The sequence below is a fragment of the Chinchilla lanigera genome, unplaced genomic scaffold (assembly GCF_000276665.1).
Source record: "Chinchilla lanigera isolate Chin_1 unplaced genomic scaffold, ChiLan1.0 scaffold00007, whole genome shotgun sequence".
Taxonomy (NCBI): Eukaryota; Metazoa; Chordata; class Mammalia; order Rodentia; family Chinchillidae; genus Chinchilla; species Chinchilla lanigera.
The window spans coordinates 6,634,728-6,655,848 of record NW_004955408.1 but is presented as its reverse complement, the minus strand read 5'-3'; the positions used below and the strand labels follow the sequence as shown (position 1 = coordinate 6,655,848).

General features: G+C 38.5%; 1 long non-coding RNA gene across 1 annotated transcript in view; it reads left to right on the top strand.

Annotated features, from left to right (window-relative positions):
- Positions 1-20,947, top strand: part of LOC102026188 — a 56,559-nt gene extending 35,612 nt beyond the window's left edge. The window contains exon 5 of the long non-coding RNA XR_001232045.1: positions 20,880-20,947. This is a non-coding gene — a long non-coding RNA (uncharacterized LOC102026188). The remainder of the gene's footprint in view (positions 1-20,879) is intronic.
- Positions 20,948-21,121: the final 174 nt, after the last annotated feature.

The window sequence follows — 21,121 nt, the reverse complement described above, 5'->3', positions numbered from 1 at the left end:
GAAAAAAGCCAATAAAACTTCCCAATGGTACTGGGGCAGACATAGACAAACACATTCAGAAGCACCCTGGTTTAGTAGTATTGCCCACGAGTGGGTGGTAAAGTCTGCTCTTTGCACACTAATTATTAAAAGAGTATAGAGAAAAAGGCAGAAGCAGTAGCAGAGCTTGAAAAGCTGGCCAGAAGGAGAGTGCAATTTGAAAACACAGAACAGAGAAAACAAAATTCTTACAGACAGATCAGCACAGCAAGCCTGGGGAGTGAACACTCAAAGTGTATTTAAGAGGTGCTATGAACGATCTTGGATTAGAGGATTGCTTTGGGTTTAAAGAGAGAGGTGAAGCCATTATATAGTCAGAACTAAATTCCAAGCAGAGGCTCCCAAGAATAAGAAAATATGCTTACACACTCAGTTCTGTTTGAGAAAAAAAAAACTATTAAGGACCATCTATGAGTGTTTTATTCTTTTTCATATACCCAGAATTTAGCTTTACTCTTTTAACAGTTCTCAATGAATGTGGAAGAAGCAAGAACCAGAATGAAGGAAAAGAGAAGAAAGAGCGAGAGGGGGTTTTTGCTCATTGTCCCCATCAGTGAGGCCAGTGGCGATGCACCAGCGAGAACTTGCAAGACTCCTTAGAAAGAGATCTCATTTATTACAGTCACCCTGAACTCGTCTAATAAACAGCAGTTCTACAGCCTCCATTTCAAGACTATCAGACTATTGGCCTTTAGCCATCCCTCACATTTTCAGGCATTCTGAAGAAGTGAGAGTATCCCCAGCCTACACAGTTGGGGAATAGACACTGGTGATGAGGGGTTAAATTGTGAATGAAGGCTCTTTACCACTGACTTAAATCTCTGAGGGTATACCAGCCAGAGTCAAGGTCACCTAATAGACTTCTTCCCTGGATTCTTTTAACTCCAAGAAAGTAAACCTGGCTATTGTACCCCTACTCCACCTGGCTCAGCTGAAGAGACAAGATACAAGGCAGAGAAAGAAAAGCATGAAAAAGAGGAACTAATTCACTACAACTAAGGTTAATCCTACTCAAAGCCTCAATCCATGTCAGTAGTTAATCCAGTTAGACCAGCTTTCATGGGGGAGCTTTGATAAATCCTTTAGCCTCTTGCTGGTGGCAGTGGCCCCTGAACAACTTAGCATTCATGAGGCGCTCCATCAATAATGCAGCACCGTGACACTGGCCAGATTTCACATCAGCCTGTGAGGTCAGGCAAACTCCACTCAGATCAGAGCTTTTCCAGGCATCAGTAGCCACCGCTGAACCACTTAGTACAGGACTTCCTACTTTTAAATTACACAATCCAGCTCTTAAACTTCTACTCTTGAATTTCCCAAAAGTGATTGTTTTGGGATCAGACTATTATTCCCAACAAAATCATGCAATTCTTGAGATGTGCAACTGTGCTTCAGATTTCTACAGGCCATTCCCAGTAGTGCCTGTGACAGGGCTTGGCATAGGATAGTAGCTCAGGAAGCGTCTGCTCCATTGGTGTATTGATAACACCAACCTTTTAGAAAACAAGACTCAATGTGCATGTCTGAAACATAGAATTTGAGTCCTGGTTTTCCTGCTGTCTGCATGAGTACCTCAATACGTTCTGTGGTTATCTTTGCCACTAGTTATTTCATCTTGTAAGTGGGAATCCAAATTCTTCACTTATTCAATTGTGCAGGTTGTATACATTCCACTATTTCTCATCTATTTAAAAATATTGCTATTCTGGTAATATGTATAAGTATATATACATGCACACTCACATATAACATATACTTTACCATTTTAGCTGTCTTTCTGTGCATATCTCAGTGGCATTAGTTACGATCACAATATTGTGCCAGCATCACCACTCTTTACTTTCAGAATCTTTCATTAACCCAAAGAGAAGCTCTGTACCCCTTAAACAACTCCTCCCACTTCCCTAGGCTCTAGAAACTCCTGATTCACTTTTCATCTGTATGATTTGCCTATTCTACGTGCTTCATATGAACAAAATCTTACATATTTATCTTTCTTTTCTGGCTTATCTCACTTAGCATATTTCCTGTGTTCATCTAGGTTCTAGGATATGTCAGAATTTCATTACTTTTTTACATATACAGTGGTACCTTGGTTTATGAACTTAATTTGTTTTACAATTTTGGGAAAGAAGGCTGGGTTTGTATTTGTGTAGGGAAGATGGCCTTGGTTGTGTTTGTCACCACATGCAGAGTTTGCAGTCAACCAAAACTTCGCTGAGTGCTTTTGTTTGTGAACGAATGCAAGCAGAAGCACTTGTGAACTGAGATATTTGTACATGTGTGCACGTGTGTGTGCGTGTGTGTATGTGTGTGTGATATTAAACATTTTGTTCATCCATTTGTCTTTTGATGGACATGTGGGTTGTTTCCACATTTTGTTTATTGTGAATACTACTGGTAAGGCTATCTAGATACAATTATATGTTTGAATCTCTTCTTCTCATTCTTTGTTTGTTTGGTTTTTGTTTTTTGGTTTTTGTTTTCCAGTACCAGGAATTGAACTCACGACATCGCGTTTGCCAGGCAGGCACTGTGCCGCTGAGCTAAATCCCCAGCCCCTGCTGCTTCTCATTCTTTAGTACATATTTCGAAGTAAAATTTTCCACATTGTATACTTGTATAACTTTAATTTTTTTTGAGGAACCATAAAACTGTTTTCTACAGAAGCTGTGCCACATTACATTTTCATCACCAGTGCATGAGCATTCCAGTTTCTCCATGTGCTAGTCAATACTTGCTTGTTTCTGTTTTTGTTCACCTTTTCTTTATTATTTTTTTTTTTTGGATGATAGCCATCATAATAGCTATAAAATGATATCTCACTGTGGCTTTGATTTGCATTTTCCTAGTGATCAGCAATGTTCAATATTTTTTTCATGTGCTTATTGGCCATTTCTACTTCTACTTTGGAGAAATGTCTACTAAAGTTCTTTGTGTATTTTTAAAAATTTTTTGTTGTTTTGTAATGGAGTTGTAAGAGGCTTGTAGGTGTTTTGGCTATTAACCCATTATCAGTTACATAATTGCCAAGTATTTTCTCCCATCCTGTGGGTTGTATTTCCATTCTATTTTCATATTTATTCACTTTTAATTCATAAATTAAAATGGCATATGTTTGTGCCATCTTTTCCATCTCTTTTCTATGTGATCTTCTTTCTTCCTCAAGTCCCATAATCCTAATGTAGCCACAATAACCCCTTAATATCCAAGAGATCTCAAACAGTTTTCCCAATGGCCTCAGTGCCCCATAGTTATGCTCTTTCACCATCACCATCATAATCATCAATTATCAGCTACTGTTTTTATTGTGAGCTTGCAATGTATCAAATACTCTCATGAGAAATTTAACTACATCTCAATTTTTCTTCCTATTGAATTTTTAAAATTCATGTGACCATTATTCCCACCTAACAGATGAGAAAACTGAAGTTCAAATTAATGATATGATGAACAATATTCAATAGAAAAGCTCTTCTCATTTACATATATCTATACAGGCTCTGATATAAGAGGACAGTATCAGCTAATTCTTAATTTTAAATGATCCACTTTTATACAGGCCACCTATGCTGTTAAAGGCCATGCATTCATCTGGTGGAATACTTCCATAGTGGAAGTTTGGGCAAGAGTCAGAAGTACCATAAGATAGTTGGGATGTGCTAAATTAGTCTCATAAGCAAAAATAACACATCAGTGACACAGTGTTCTAGGTCTCTTCCTTTCCTCAGGGGTTAATTTACCGTGAGATGATGACATAACACCACTTCAACTTGGGTCCCCTAAGGCTGCCTTATCTTCCTAGTAAGCAGTCCTACCTCTGGTGAGAAAACAAATGACATACTGTTGCCCAGTGAGTGAAGCCAGACCAGCACAAAGTCTACAAGCTGTGCACATATTCGTTCAACATGAACAACACTCCTAGGTTCTTGCAATAATCCCCTTCTTTTGCCATCACACAGACTAAATCAACACAACATGCGCCTGCCAGCAACACACTAAGTTTTCCTCTGAGATCCCACAACTTTTCGGTTCTCCTTCCCAAATTACTATAATTCTCAATTATGTAGTACATTTGTAACTAAAATTATATGGTTGAAAGGCAGACTCTGTACTACTTATAAATTGGGTAACTTTGAGAAAGCACTGCAAATTGATCTTTCTTAGCTTTGTTTCACTTATTAAGAAATTAGTGGTAACCCTAACTGATAATTATTATTTTATTATAAGGAAAAATACAATAACTCGAGTAGAAATAAATTCTAATTCCAGTAATAACAGAGTAGCTTGAATTGGACTAACTCATCTGCAGATGATAATTATAAACCACAGATGAAATATTTTAAAGAAACACACTATTTCTAAGGCATTAGTCACTGAAAGTGATCAAAAGGAGGAACTCCAGAAATTGAAATGCACTCTATCGAGGAAAGACAGGAATTGCATGGGGTACAATACATATTTATTTTGCTATTTTCTTGCAGGTTTTCTTTTGTCCACATGGTGCAGGTTGGAGATGAGTCAAGAACAAAGCTCTAGTTGTTCAAGCTAAAGGTGTTAGAGCACCTCAGGGCTACCAGAATAACTGAAAATTGATAAAGAAACTTCAAGGGAAAGGGAAGCTATGGGGAAGCCTTCAAATAAATAAGAGAATTGAAAAGTCACGTGATCTCAGGGAAAAACTTAGTATAATGATCATAGGCATATACCATCCTCAAATCTAATATTTCAGGAGTATAAACATGCCTCAAATCTTTGGTCAACTCCTGAATACACATGTGAGTGGGAGATTCACTGAACACCCACAGAAGTCAACACAGAGAGGCTAGCAGCCAAAATAGAAATCTCTGTTGCTTCCAACGTCAGGAAAGACAATAATAGGGGGATTGATTGGATCACAGTAAAAAAGCTTGATAAAAGTCTTTCATGGGCTGAACCACGGACATCTTTGGGAAGCCCAGTGACTCTGGGTTCTGCCTCCCTGACCAGTGTGCAAGGCAAGTGAAACCTCAGGCACCAGTTGGGGCCTCAGTGGCTACCTCACACCCATAGTGTGTGGGTCCAGGCTGAGCTGAAAACCAGACATCTTCAGGAAGCCCAGTGAGTCGCAGCTTTACATCCCTGACCAGTGTGCAAGGCAGGGGAAACCTCGGGTACACTCTGGGACCTAGGAGGCTCCCCATTGCACCCATAGTGTGCTTCTGGGGCTGGGCCAAACATCAAACACCTTTAGGAACCTGGTCAGCCTCTCTGGTGCATCCACCATTAAGGTGTGAGGCACGTGGATCCCTGGACAACTTCTGGGGCCTTGGGGGTCACTGCCAGAGCAACTCACACCCCCCTGGTACTCAACTGACACCTGATCATAGTCAGCGGCCTCGGGGAGCTCACCCTCACCCTCCCATTCCAGTGTGGCAAGCAGGTGCTGTCCTGGGCAGTATCTGAAGCCTCGGTGAACTGGACCTGCATCCCCCCTGCTCTTGTGGAAGCTGGGCCAAACCCTAGACAGTCTCAAGAATGCCGGCAGGCCTCTCCTGCCCTTCCCCCACACTCCTGGGAGCCAACTGAATGCAAGAAAGAGGTCCGGAGCATCTGGGACTCCACCTTGCCACCACTCAACAGCACAGGAGCTACATTGAGCATGGAGGATCTTCAGGTTCTCACCCTGCCACTCACAAACAATCAGGACAGTGAGACTGAAATATAGAGAGTTTCTGGTTCTTCAAAAGTGACAAAATGGAGGAGCAAAATGCAATCCCAGACCTCCACACCACTCAAAACAAGTCCAGGAGGTATCAACACAGAAAAGCCTGGAAGACATACACCTGAAATTTCTGAAATGATAGCAACTGAAGTAAAGAAACAACTCCATCAGGCCATAGAAGACATCAGATCAGAAATAATGTCTCAGGTGGGAAAAGAAATGACAACAATAATGAAAGAAATGTTCAGCATATCCAAAGATGACATAGACAAGGAAATAGAAGAACACAGACCACTCAATGAAGCCTTCAGGGAACAATATAGAAAAAGAACTAGAAGGTATGAAACAGATGCAAACAGATATCCAGGAATGTAAAAATTCCATTGAAAGCTTGCGAAACTGTCTGAACAAAGCTGAACATAGACTTTCAGATCTTGAAGACAGCATTGCCACTAATAAACGTGAAAGGGGGAATCTCTTAAAAACAACAAGGAACAAGGAAATAACAATTCAACAACTGCAAGATGAAGGAAAGAGAAACAATGTCAGATTAATAGGTATTAATGACACAGCATGTATCAACACAAAAGACATAAAAAGACTATTTGCAGAAATAATAGCAGGAAATTTCCCAGGCATGGTAAAAGAATTGGACATCCAGATAAGTGAAGCAAATAGAATTCCAGTTAATCATAACCAAAATAAATCTACCCCCAGACATATAGTGATCAAGATCCCGGAAACTCAACAAAAGCTCAGAATATTAAATGCTGTTAGAGAAAAGAAACAGATCACTTATAAAGGAAAGCCTATCAGAATCACAGCAGACTGCTCAACACAAACCATCAACGCAAGAAGAGCTTGGAGTGAAGTATTTCAGGTACTGAAAGAAAACAACTTCCAACCCAGATTGATGTACCCTGCAAAGCTATCTTTCAAATTTAATGGAGAAATAAAATACTTTCATGATAAAGAACAACTGAAGAAATTAATGAGTGCCAAACGATTCCTACAAAGAGTACTAAAAGATATACTAGAAAGAGATAAAACAGACTGCAACTACAATAACAACAACAGAAAGGAACCACCAAGCAGAGAAAGCAATTAAACAGAGGGAGAAAGGAGGATCCAACAGCAGGAGAATAGCATGACAAACATAAGCCAGTACATATCAGTTATCACCATCAATGCACATGGTCTCAACGCACCCCCCAAAAGAAGCAGACTTGCAGTGTGGATTAGGAAAGAAAACCCAACTATATACTGTACACAAGAAACACATTTAACTCAAAAGGAAATTCAAACACTGAAAATTAAATGATGGAAAACAATACCCCATGTTACAGGAACCCAGAAAAAAGCAGGTGTAGCTATTCTGTTTGCAGACAATGTGAACTTCAAACCAAGAATAATCAAAGGAGATAAAGAAGGTCACTACATACTTGTGAAGGGGAAGCTTCAAGTGGAAGAGATAACAATTGTAAACATCTATGCACCAAATATAGAAGCACCCACCTATATAACACAAATCCTAACAGATATGAAAAATGAAATAACTAGCAACACAATCATAACAGGGGACTTTAACACATCATTGTCACAAAGAAATAGATCAACTTGACAAAAAATTGGGAAAGAAATAACAGAACTGAACCAAGCGTGTGAACAAATAGACTTAGTAGACCTTTGCATAGTGTTCCACCCAACAGCATCAGAATGCACATTCTTCTCAGCTGCACATGGGATGTTCTCTAAAATAGACCATATAATAGTACTTAGAACTTATTTAAGTAATTGCAAAGGAACTGAAATTATCCCATGTATACTATCAAATCATAGTGCAATGAAATTGGAAATTAATGACACAAGAAAACACAAAAACTCCATAAACAGTTGGAAATTAAATAACATCCTCCTGAACAATCAATGGGTCACAGATGAAATCAAAGTAGAGATTAAACACTATTTACAATCAAACAAAAAAGGAGATACAACCTACAGGAACCTGTGGGATGCAATGAAAGCAGTCCTCAAAGGGAAATTTATAGCAGTGAACTCCCACCTTAGGAAAACAGAACAAGCACAAATAAACAACCTTATGCTGCACCTCAAGTTCCTAGAAAAAGAAGAGCAGGTCAAACCCAGAACCCACTGAAGGCAGGAAATTATGAAGCTCAGAGCAGAAATTAATGCAATAGAGACTAAATAAAAATACAAATAATTAATGCATCAAAGAGTTGGTTCTTTGAAAGAATAAATAAAATATATAAACCCCTAGCCAACCTTATCAAAAAAAAGGAAAGAAAAAACTGAAATAAATGCAATAAGGAATGAAAGGGGTGAAATCACTACAGATCCTGAAGCAATTCAGAAGATCATCAATACCAACTTTGAAAATCTTTACTCTCATAGAATGGAAAACACAGAGGAAATGGACAGCTTTCTAGATAAATATGAATTACCAAAGCTGAATGAAGATATAAAAATCCTAAATCACTGAATATCAGCCAGAGAAATGGAGAATGTAGTTAAAAACTTGCCAGTGAAGAAAAGCCCGGGTTCTGATGAACTCACAGCTGAATTCTACAAGCAATTTAGGGAAGATCTAATACCAATTCTTCTCAAACTCTTTAATGAAATTGAAAGGGAAGGAATTCTCCCCATCTCATTCCTGGAGGCAAGTATTATTCTCATACCAAAACCACAGAAAGACCCAACCAAGAAAAAGAACTATAGACCAATCTCCCTAATGAATATAGATGCAAAAATTCTCATTAAAATACTAGCAAACAGAATACAACAAGTCATCAAGAAGATTATATACCACAACCAAGTGGGATTCATACCAGGAATGCAGGGATGGTTCGATATATGCAAATCAATTAATGTAATACACCATGTCAATAGAGCCAAGGACAAAAATCACATGATCATCTCCACTGATTCAGTAAAAGCCTTTGATAAAGTCCAACACTCGTTCATGCTGAATACCCTACACAAAATAGGACTAGATGGGCTTTACCTCAAGCTGATTAAAGCCATCTATGATAAACCAACAGCTAACATCATACTAAAAATGGTCAAAAATTGAAAGCTTTCACTTTAAAATAAGGAACAAGACAAGGATATCCACTGTCACCACTCCTATTCAATATAGTTCTGGAAATATTGGCTAGAGCAATTAGACAAGAGAGATTAAATAAAAGGAATAAAATAGGAAAGGAAGAAGGGAAATTGTCGTTGTTCACAGATGACATGATACTCTACAGAGCAGACCTCAAAAACTCCACCAAAAGGCTCATGGGTTTAATAACCAAATTTAGTAGTGTAGCTGAATACAAAGTTAACACTCAAAAGTAAATAGCATTACTGTACACAAGTAACAAACTGAGAGAGAAATTAGGGAAACCACACCTTTCACAATAGCATCTAAAAAGATGAAATACTTAGGAATCAATCTAAGAAAAGAAGTAAAAGATCTACACAGTGAAAATTATAGTACTCTGAAAAAAGAGATTGAAGAGGGTATCAGAAAATGGAAAGATATTACTTGCTCAAGGATAGCAAGAACCAACATTGTGAAAATGCCCATACTCCCAAAATTGTTGTACAGATTCAGTGCAATCCCAATTAAAATACCATTAGTATACCTCACAGATCTAGAGAAACACTTCTAAAGTTCATCTGGAACCAGAAGAGGCCTAGAGGAGAAAAAGCAATCTTGGGAAACAAAGGAAAGGCAGGAGGCATCACAATTCCTGACTTAAAATTATATTACAAAGCTACTGTGATGAAATCAGCCTGGTACTGGCACAAAAACAGACCTGAAGATCAATGGAACAGATTAGAAGATACAGATACAACTACAAACACACTCAGTCACCTTATCTTTGACAAAGGGGCCAAACATGTTCAATGGAAGGAAGATAGCCTCTTTAATAAATGGTGCTGGAAAAACTGGCTTTCCACATGCTGAAGACTAAAACTAGACCCATGTCTTTCACCATGCACTAAATTAAAGTCAAAATGGATCAAAGATCTAAATATTAAAAACAGAAACACTAAGTTTATTGGAAGAGAAAATAGGTAAAAATCTTGACAACACTGGGGTAGGCAGAGAGTTCATGAACAAAAACCAAACTTCTCAGGAAATACTTCAAAGAATCAACAACTGAGATCTCATCTCATTGAAAAGTTTCTACACATCTAAAGAAATCACCAAGAAAGTAAAAAGAAAACCCATGAACTGGGAAAAAATTTTAGCCAACTGCTCCTCAGACAAAGGAATTCTATCTAGGACATATAAAGAATTTAAAAAAAAATCAGGCCTCCCAAATTCAAAGACCCAATCCAAAAATGGGCATCTGAGATGAATACACACTTCTTTAAAGAAGAGATACTAATGGCAAATAAATACATGAAGAAATGTTCAGTGTCATTAGTCATTCAAGAAAGGCAAATTAAAACAACCCTGAGATTCCATCTCACCCAGAAAGAATGGCTATCATCAAGAAATCAACCAATAACAAATGCTGGAGAGCCTGTGGGAAGAAAGGAAACCTTCTCCACTGCTGGTGGGAGTGTAGATTGGTGAAACCACTGTGGAAATCAATTTGGAGATTCCTCACAAAACTAGGATTGGAAGTCCCATTTAACTCAGCTATTTCCCTTCTGGGTATCTTCCCAGAAGAAGTAAAAACATCATACCACAGCAATATATATGCACCCATGTTTATAGCAGCACAATTTGTTAGAGCTAAATCTTGGAAACAACCCAGATGCCCATCCACTGAGGAATGGATAAAAAAGTTGTGGTATTTTTATACAATGGAGTATTACTCAGCTATTAAAAAAGATAAACTAGAGGCTTTTGTAGGTAAATGGATGCAATTAGAGACCATACTCATAAGTGAAATCAATCAGACCCACACGTGTAAACATCATATTTTCTCCTTGATGTAGGAACCTGAAAGACTAGGTAAAACTCAAAATGTACAATAGATGATAGGAAAGGGAAAGAAATTGCTCAAAGGAAGGAACAAACAGGATGAGGGAAAGCAGAAAAAAGAAAGAAGGAAGGCAAAACATAAATATATATATATGAATAGCTGCAATGACTGTATTGCTTTTGTCTGATGGTGTATTGAAATGAACAGTTAATGCTCACAATTTTATATGTTCTGATAGACTTTGCATGCTTGTGTCTGGTGGTCTGAGCAACTGATTTGAAAGTAACAATCTGCAATGGAATTATAATGGTGAACTCCTACCATCTTGTCTAGTGAATCTCTGTATTATCTCTAAGGTTTTACTGAAGAATTATTTTCTTATTCTCTTTAATGGTTTGAGCAATCTTTCATTCTTCCACCTGATAATCTGAGAAATGTAGTTGAGGATAGTGCTATGCAACGTAACAACTACTGTTGATTTGTATTAATTTGTCTTGAGACCCTGTATCACTTTAAATGTTCTTGCTTTGATTTCTTTATGTTTGTGATACTGGTATGCTGCTACTCTTCTATTTTTTTGGTTTGTTTCTCATGTACTACTGTCTTTAAAATAAAAAAAAATTTTTAAAGTCTTGGATGATCCAGTTATATTACAGGAAGGTTATGATATAGATTAAAGGCAATTTTATTAAGACTAAGAGATTATTCACAGAATTAAAGCCAAAGAGAAATACTATATGTAAACTTAAAATATATAAAAACCAATCCTTCACAAGTTCAACAAGATTTCTCATAACCTAAGTGCCTATTAGGACAAATTCTAACAGAGGGAGATTTTAAAGTATAGAAAGCATCCATAATATATTATTCATAATATGCAATATTACTACCAGTGAGAACAGAAAAATGTGGCCCAAAGTGAAGGGGTAAAGCCAAACAATGGAAATGGACCTCAGAATGTCCCAGTTGTAATTAGCAGATAAGAACTTTACCTTATCTGCTATAAATGCATTCAAAAACTCTTACTTGAAAAAAACTCCCATAATGAATAAAGAGAGGAGATTAAATCATCAAAATGGAAAGTTAAACCATAAAAAACCAAGTGGCAGTTTTAGCACTGATACATATATTGTGAGAAGGACATATTAACTGAATGGGATTACAAGTACAATGGAGACCACAGGCAAAAAAAGTGAACTTGAAAGGAGATCAGTAGAAATTATCTCATCTGAAGAATGGTGAGGACAGTACCAGGAAAAATATGAATAGAGCCTCAGTGATGTGTGGGAAAGTAACAAATTCCCTAACATCTTTGTAAATGGAGCCCTACCAGAAGATGAGAGAAGGAAATTAGAGAAAATATAATGGAAAAAACAATGGCTGGAAAATCCACAAGTCTTGTAAAAAAAAAAAGGGTCAAATCAGAAATATAAAGAAAAAAAGTCACAGCAAACCCCAAGCAGGCTAAATGTAAACTAAACTATATATAAGTACCAAGCTGTTAAAAAGAGAGAGAAAAGAAAACACCTTAAAAGCAGCTGGGTCAATGAGCCCAATACAAACAAAGGATGTGAACACTGTGGTGGCTGGCTGGGGTGTAGCCCCAGTGCTTTCCTGGCGTGCATGTGGTCCTGGGTTCCAGCCCCAACAGTATGAAGAAAAAAACCAGCTGGAGTGGCTAATTCCTCATCAGAGAGTGAACAGATGTCCCAGAAGCTAATGGCATGGCACCATTATGGTTCTGAAGCAAAGAAGTAAAATTGAAGTAAAAAAAATAATTAAAAAGTAAGTAAGTAAAACTGTCCATTTATAGCTCTATATCCACTGAAAATATCTTTCAGAATTAAAGTAGTACAAAGACATTATTTAAACTAATAAAAGTAGAGAGAATTAATTGCCCCCAAACCTGTACCAACAAGTAGCGATGGAAAGTTTTGTTCAGGGAAAAGAGGGTGCTGTGTGAAACCTCGCATTGATGGAAACAAGCCCAGAAATGGTAAATACGTGGGTAAAAGTAACAACTAGATGTTTATCTTCTAAGTTAATTGAAATGCAGTTGATGAATCATAGACAAGCTTAAAACTATCCTAGAAGAGAAAGTCTTTAAGACAAGCGAGGCAAATTTCTTAGATACACCGTGAAGATCATGATTCATATAATAAAAAACTGATAACCTGGACCATTAAAACTTAAAACTGCTCTATAAAAGACACCGCTATGAGACTGAAAACACAAACTACAGAGGAAATATTTGCAAAGTCATCTGACAGAGAGCTTTCATCCAGAATATATAAGAAAGACTGTAACTCTAATAAAAAATATACACTTTTTAAAAAATTTTGCAAAGTATGTATACTTGAACAGAAATTTCACCGTAGAAGATACATGGATGATGCAATACATGAAAATATGCTTGGCATCATTGCCCATGAGAAAAACGCAAACTAAAATTAAATTAAGACCCTACTACAGAACTATTAAAATGACACCTTGTGTCCACCTAAAGAAAAAATGAAAAGGAAATAGGTACTATGAACATTTCAGGGTCAACTTGTTTATTATAACACAGAAATATGTTTTTTCAGAGCCTGGAATCTAGAAGTCTAATATCAAGATGTGAGTGGGACATGCTTCCTCTGAAGGGTCTCGGGAAAAATCCTTCCTTGCTTCTTCCTAATTTCTGGTTGCTAGTGGCAATCTTTGGCATTCCTTGGTTTGCAGCTGCATCACTCCAGCCTCTAGCTCCACCTTCACGTGACTGTCTTCTCTTAATTTGCATATCTCCAAGTCTTTCTCTTTTTATGAGGACACTTATCATTGGATTTAGGGCCCACTCCAGTCCAATAAGTCCCCATGGTAACTTAAGTATATTTGCAAAACTCCCTCTTTCAAATACCATCACATCAGGGGGTTAAGACTTCATACAGAACAGCCACAACTCTTAATAGAGTGCTCATAAGAATGTAAAATTGAACAGCCACATTGCATAAACAGTTTGGCAGTGTCTTATAAAGAAAAGTATACAGTTGTGGTATATGTATACATATATATACCATTGCCATGTGCAATGGTCTGGATGTCTGTATGTACCTTAATTTCATATATGAAATCCTCCCCACAATGCAGTGGTACTAGGAGGCGGGGTCTGTACAAGGTGATTAGGCCAGAATTCCAGAATGGGATTAGGATCCTGGAGACCTCTTGTTTCTCTTTTCCACTTTGTGGTGACACCATAAGAAGTTGACCATTTGCAATATGGAAACAGGACCTCATCAGAACCTGACCATTCCAGCACACAAATTGCAGGTTCCCAGCCTCTAGAACAGTGAGCAATAAATTTCTCTTCATTTTAAACCACCAGTCTATTGTACTTTGCTAGAGCAACCTCAACTAAGACACTATATGACTCAGCAATCCCACTGGTAGATATTTACTTGAGAGAGATAAAAATTGATGTGAACATAAAAATCCGCTATACAAAGGCTTGTAGCAGCCTTATTCATAGTAAGACAAACTCCTGATAAATGCAAAAGTGTTGGTGAATCTCAAAAGTATTGTGCTAGTCTTAAAAGTTAAATATCCATCTACATGACACTGTCAAAAAGGCAAAAATATAAGTAGTTTCCAGACTGTGAGTGGGAGGAAGAATTAACCACACAAGGGTGTCCCAAGGAAGTTTTCTTCAGGTAACAGAAAGGTTCTGTATCCTAATCATGTTAGTATCAGGTGTCTACATAAATCTATACTTAGTTAAAACTCATACAACTGTACACCAGTAAAAAATGACCTTACTATATGTAAATTTAAAGCAATTATTTTAAAAAGGAGGAGATATATTAACATATTACTGCAAACCCACTTAGCATGGCTAAAATTAAAAATATCAACACCACCAAATACTGGCAAGAAAGTACACCAACATGAATTCATATATGGTTCATGGGAATGTAAAATGGTCCAACCACTTAGAAAACTATTGCATAGTTACTTATAAAGTAACTATAAAATAAACCTACCTCATGATGCAGCAGAAAACTCCTCTCAACAAGAAAGGCATGAACAAAACATGTCTAAAGCAAATTCATTCCTAAAGGCCCAAAACAGAAAGCATCTACCTATCCACAAGTGAATGAATATACAACTTGCAACATATTCATACCATAGCCTGTGGCTTAGATAAAAAGTACTAAATATCAAACAACCTACCTATATTAGTCACTTGCATTACTGAGACAGTATTTCCAGCATCTACAACCTAAACAGACAGTTTATTTGGCTCACAGATTCTGAGGACTGATAGTCCATGGCTACCTGGCTCCAAGGCAGAAACAGCATGGCAGCAGGGCCTAGTGGAGGAAAACTATTCAAAGCACAGAAGCCTGGAAGCAGGAAGAAAACAGATTAGTCCAGAATAGTAATATACCCTTCTAGGCCATGTCCTTAGTGATCCACAATTTCTGGCCAGGCCCAACCTCCTAATAGCACATTTACCTCAGAACTCATCAGTGGGCTACCCACTGAGGAGTATATCACCGCCATTATTAAGTCACCTTCCAAAAGCTCCACCTCTGAACACATAAACCCTTGAGGGACATTCTAGATCTAAACTGTAACATTCTACCCCTGGCCCTTAAAAGGCTCATGTCCACCTAATTATGCAAAATGCATTCAGTCTATCTCTAAGACATGCCAAACTCTTAACAGTTTTAGCATTGCTCAAGAGCCCAAATTCAAACCAAGCATAGTGGTACACAACTACAATCCCATTACTCCTGCAGAGGATCATTGTAGTGGTGGATTGATTGTGTCAACTTGAGAAGTTCAGAAGCTTAACTAAACTTGGCTCAGCAATTCTACGTCTTGGGGTGTAGAGGAGCCATCCTAGGGTGGATCATCACCTAAATGATATAAAAGGGAAATGAGGAAGGACAGAGGGACTTCCATTGTTCGGAAGAGCTCTAGTCTTCGCCTTCAGCTTGGACGTTGTCTCCTGGCTTCAAGTGCAGACTCTTCGGCTTCCTCCTTGGATCTTTCTGCCTTCTGTCACAGACCCATCAGACTCCTGGTACAGACTTGCATGGAATGCTACAGTGAACTCCAGACCCTGGACTGATTCCTTTCATCTTCAATGTACAGACACCCTCTGCACATTTCCTCATCCAGCACTTGGGCTGACCCTCATAAGCCAATCTTGTAATTTCTTATACATTTGTACATCTTGTGTTATATCTGTTTCTCTAGTAAAATCCTGACTGATACAATCACAAATTCTATCCAGCCTGGGCAGTTTAGCAACTTAGCAAAACTCTGTCTCAAAATAAAAACTAAATATGGGCCAAGGATGTAGCTCAGTATAAAGGCATTGCATAAAAGCTCAGTGTAAAAGCTCAGTGCAAAGCACTGGAGGAAAAAACTCCAAAAAGTCCAAATCCAAAAAGCAAAAGACTCAAGACAAAGTCTGAATTATAAGGCCCTGTAAAAATCAAAAAGAAAGTTAAAATACCCCAACATACAGTGACACAAGGTAAATATTCCTATTTTGAAGGGAAGGAATAGGGAGACAAAAAGAAATCAATCCAAAGCAAGACTGGAAACCAGCAGGGCAAACACTAATTCCTGTAGATCAATGTTCAGCTGCCAGGGCAGGTTGTGGTCAGGGTTCCAAAGCTCTTGCTCAGCTCCACCCTGTGGCCTTGCCAGCTGCAGCCGACATAGCCTCCCCATTGGGGAGGCTCAGCCTCTGCAGCTTCCCTCAGCAGACATTCCATGTTCCTGACCTCTCCTGCTTCCCAGGGTCTTCATTGTAACTGGGGCTTCACTTCCACAGATTTATGCATTGCTCACTCAGGGCCACATTTCAACCTTGTACTAAAATTTTTGTAGAATCCTTCACAACCTAATAACTCTTACATTTTGCAAGTCTGTAAAACCAGCACCACTTGGATGATGCCAAGGTCTGCTACCAGCTTGAGCACTAACCGGGGCCACATGAATCATCAGTGCAACAGTCTCTGAGTTCCTAGATGATCCAGTTTAGCATTCATTTTTCTAGGCTGCCCTAAGTGGACAGAGTACTCTGGGGCTTTTCTCTCAAAACCAAGTTTTTAATGGAGTTTGCCCTTTTACATCCTTAAGCCAGTGATGGGTGGGATCCAGCCAATTCTTGAGAAGCCCTTCAGACATCTTTTCTATTGTCTTCATAAGAACCACTCAGATTTTTAAAAATCCACTCAGCATCCACTCTCTCCTTAGCCCCAAATTTACATGTGCTTCCTTCCTGACCAAGCTGCAAAAGCCATACATTTCTTATCCCTGCTTTTGACTCTTGGTTTTTATTGTATATCTGAAAGCAGCCAGCAATAGCCACACTATTGCCTGAAGTTTGAGCAGCCTTGAAATTTTTTCCACCAGGTTAATTAGTCTGCCACCTTTAAATTCAGCCTTACACAAAGACTTAGGACATGAGAAAAATGTAGACAACTTCTTCGCTAGAATGTACCACACGTGGCGTCTAATCCAGTTTCCAATATAGCCCTCATTCCTGTCTGAAACCGCCTGTGCACCTTTACTATCTGCACTCCTATTAGCGTTCTGGTCTTCTGAGCTCTGCCCAAGATTGCCCCTTAAGCTTTGCTTCTAACATTCTATATCTTCTTTAGCCAGAATCTCCAAATCTTTATAAATTCCTCCTACAAACCAGTTTCAAAGACTTTGAACCACATGATCCAGTCTAACTACACCAGTAGCCCCAGTTTCAGTTCCATTTCTCAGTATTAGCCACTTTTCCAGTGCTGGAGCAAAATTCCCAACACCTTTAACTTAAAGGAGCAGAGGTTTATTCTGGCCCATGGTTTCAGAGGGCTTAGTCCACTCATGGCCAGCTGACTTCTAGATACAAACACCATTGGAAAATGACAAGGTTAAGGAAAGCTGTCAGCCCATAGCAGCCAACGAAACAGGAGAAACAGAGAGAAGAGAGGATCCAGGGACAAGAATACACTCTTCCAGGTCATGCCCCTAATGACCTATCTCTTCCAACCAGCCCCCACCTCCTAACAGCATATTCAGCTATGAACCAGACAACCATGAACCATGAACCATGGTGTCTACATGGGTCAAGTGCCAAAACATCAAATTTTAATGTAAGATTTTGGGATTTATGATATGTGTATTTTACTTCTATAATAATGCATATAGAGAACCTAGCAAAATTGCCTTGGACGCAGTAAGCATTTAGTTTATATTACTTCATTGAACTTACTGAAGTCTACTCCTGCCATACCCACAAGGGACAAAGGTGATCTCCTAGGATTGCCATCTGCTCTCTTTATACTGGTATTCACATTGCATATGTAGCATATACTGACACTCAGATAATGCTCACTGAATGAATGATGGACTGCCTCAAAGAAAGAATGGCCTCCATTACCATAATGTTAGTGTTTTAAATGAAAGTCTACTCCACGTATAATACCTCTCCAGCCCTTCCTCTTAGCTCCTTCGTGTGAAGTCACTGTTCTAAGATGTACTTTGACAATGGCAAGAAAATTATCATTTCCTGAAGCAAATTTTTCATTGCTATCCAACTCATATTAAGCAGAAATTCTTTCTCTGATATTTTCTTTCAGGCCTCCTAGGTGGCCTTGTAGTGCAGTTACAATCTTCTCTTTGACTTGGGGGTTGAGGAAATTTGGTCACTGTGGAACAAGACTAGGACTAGGGTAACATATGGCAAAATCTAAGAGGGATCTAAAAACTTTAAGAATCAAGATAAATATTTTAATGCAGGGGCTGCGGATTTAGCTCAGCGGCACAGCACCTGCCTGGCAAGTGCAAGGTTGTGAGTTTGATCCCCCGTATCAGAAAAAAAAACAAAAAAACAAAACAAAACAATATTTTAACACAGTACTTAAGAAATCAAATAATCAAGCCACAGTCTGTCATTCAAAAGCTTTAATGATGATAGTCTCTTAGGGTTGAACCAGAGAATTATATTTCAAGCCTCGCCAAACACTGGCCTATTTTTAAGGGATATTTTTGTTTGTTCTTTAACAATCCAGATGCCAAGGCCTCCTACACAGGAGTAACAAATCAGTCCACCTCCCAGCTTGCCCTGAAGGCTGCCTTTCCTTCAAGCACACAAGTAGTGAGTCTTGTAGTAATAAAGTAGCCTCAAGGATTATGGTTTAACTCTTCCAAAAGTGACAAACAGACCTTCTGGGGCAAGGATGTACATCAACTGTGATCCTATCTGGACAGTTCAAGAGAAAAAAAGAAAGAAAGAGTACTCTAAAATCAAGACTTTACTTGGTGCCTTATGGGCGCACAGAATTTTCTTTTCATTTCCACCTCTCCTTAGAGTTACCACTTCCTTTGTATCCGTTGTGTGTCAGGCACTGAGCTTAGTACTTGTCATTTGTATTTCCTAATATTCACAACAGCTTTGTAAAGGAAGTATTGCTACTTTTGTGAACTTTTGACTGAGATTCAGAGACAGGAAGCATCTCGCTCGAGGCCGCACTGCTAATATTGGCATGGAATGGAAGCCTAACCTATGTTCCTCTGACGTCAAAGTGGGGCACTTCCAGCAGGTCCCACAGACTCCAGCGGCTGTGGCCATAATGCCTCAAATTAACTCATTCATCAGCATCCTGTCCATGCGCTGCTACCATAACCTGCAGTATCATGCACATTTGTTTTTATGTCAGCTCACTTTTTTAAAATAAATTTTGAATAAAATTCAATTTTAAAAAACACTAGTCATTTCATAAATTGAAATGACTATCATGCTTCATATGCAGAAAATATATCCCATAAAACAGATTAATGTTATTAAATGCTGGCCACACTCGCCTACCAAGGGCTTTGAGCCTATGCTGTAGATACTCTGCCTAAAAAGGGAAACTAGCAAGTAAGTGCTCAAGAATTTTTAAGGTCATGTTAGGCTCCAACAGACTTTGCCATCAGAATTAAAGGAAATTTTTAAAAAATCATTATGTCAGAGCTTGAGTCAGTGCTATTTCCTTCCAAGTCTGAGTGACACCAAAACTCCCATCTTGTCCTGCAAGCACCTGATTTTCCGCACACTCTCAGAAGCACCACAGAACCTTTCTGAAGATCACCCCAGTCACAGCTCCAGCACTTCACCTCCTAACTAGCAAGTCAAAAGTCCTTAGTACTGGCGATTGAGCTCAGGCCTTTGCACTGAGCTATCTCCTTATCCTGCTTTTCCTTCCTTCCTTCCTTCCTTCCTGCCTGCCTGCCTGCCTGCCTTCCTGCTTGCCTGCCTTCCTTCCTTCCTTCTTTCCTCCCCTCCTCCCTTCCTTCTTTCTTTCTTTCTCTCTTTTTTATTTATTTATTTAGAGACAGGCTCTTGCTAAGTCACTGTATTACCCAGGCTATGTTCAAACTTTTGATCCTCCTGCCTCAGCCTCCCAGAGCTCTAGGGCTATAGGTGTGGCCACTATATCCATCTGGAAGGTACACATGGTCTCTATCACCAACCAGAAATAGGATCTGAGGCAAATTACAACAAAAATTTGAACCTCAGCTTCCTTGCTTATTAAATAATCAATTCTTTCTTTTATTCCATAATCTCTTCCAGATCTAAAATTCGCTGAATTTACTTCATCTTGACTGTTTATATTATTTCCTTCAAATTCTATTATTTAAATTTTATCCCTGTGATTTAAATCTCTATATTTATTTGCCTGTGTTATGGGACACACATAATATGCAACTTACAACAGTAACACAGTGGTACCTCGGTTTACAAACCTAATTTGTTGTATGATTTTGGAGAAGATGACCATGGTAACATTGGTCACCTGCTGTGGAGTTTGCAAATGAAAGAAAAATTTTGCTGAACACTTTTGTTTGCAAACTGAATTGCTTGCAGACAGAAGCATTCATGAACCAAGTTATTACAGTATTTGAAAAAATTGATAAAAATCAGTCTATCAAATTGCTTTAGATTATTATTTACATGGAAGCTCCTTGAGTATAAATTCACTATTTAATTCAAATGTAACACACAGAAATAGCCCAGAGCCAGACAGTTGAATTCTAGAATGAGTCCTGCCACTCGTAATCACTGTAGGACCTCGGGCAAGTATCTTACCCTCTCTGAACTTATGTCCTTATCTATCAATTCAAGTGAATAATCTTTATCCTCTCCTACTTTACAGGATTGTTGCAGGGATAAAATGATCTCACTGAAGAGGAAATGCTTGAAATAAATACCACCCAAGCTCAGTGTGTCATAGGATTATTCTTACTGTCAAATGAGATAAGAGACAGGAGGCCACTCCAACAGCCTTATGTGAATTGTCAGTTGACCTTGCATGAGTCAGTCTCCCTTGGCCTGCTTTCTCATTTGAATGATAAATCCACTTAGGCACCTTTTATCACTAAAATTCTATAGTTCTGA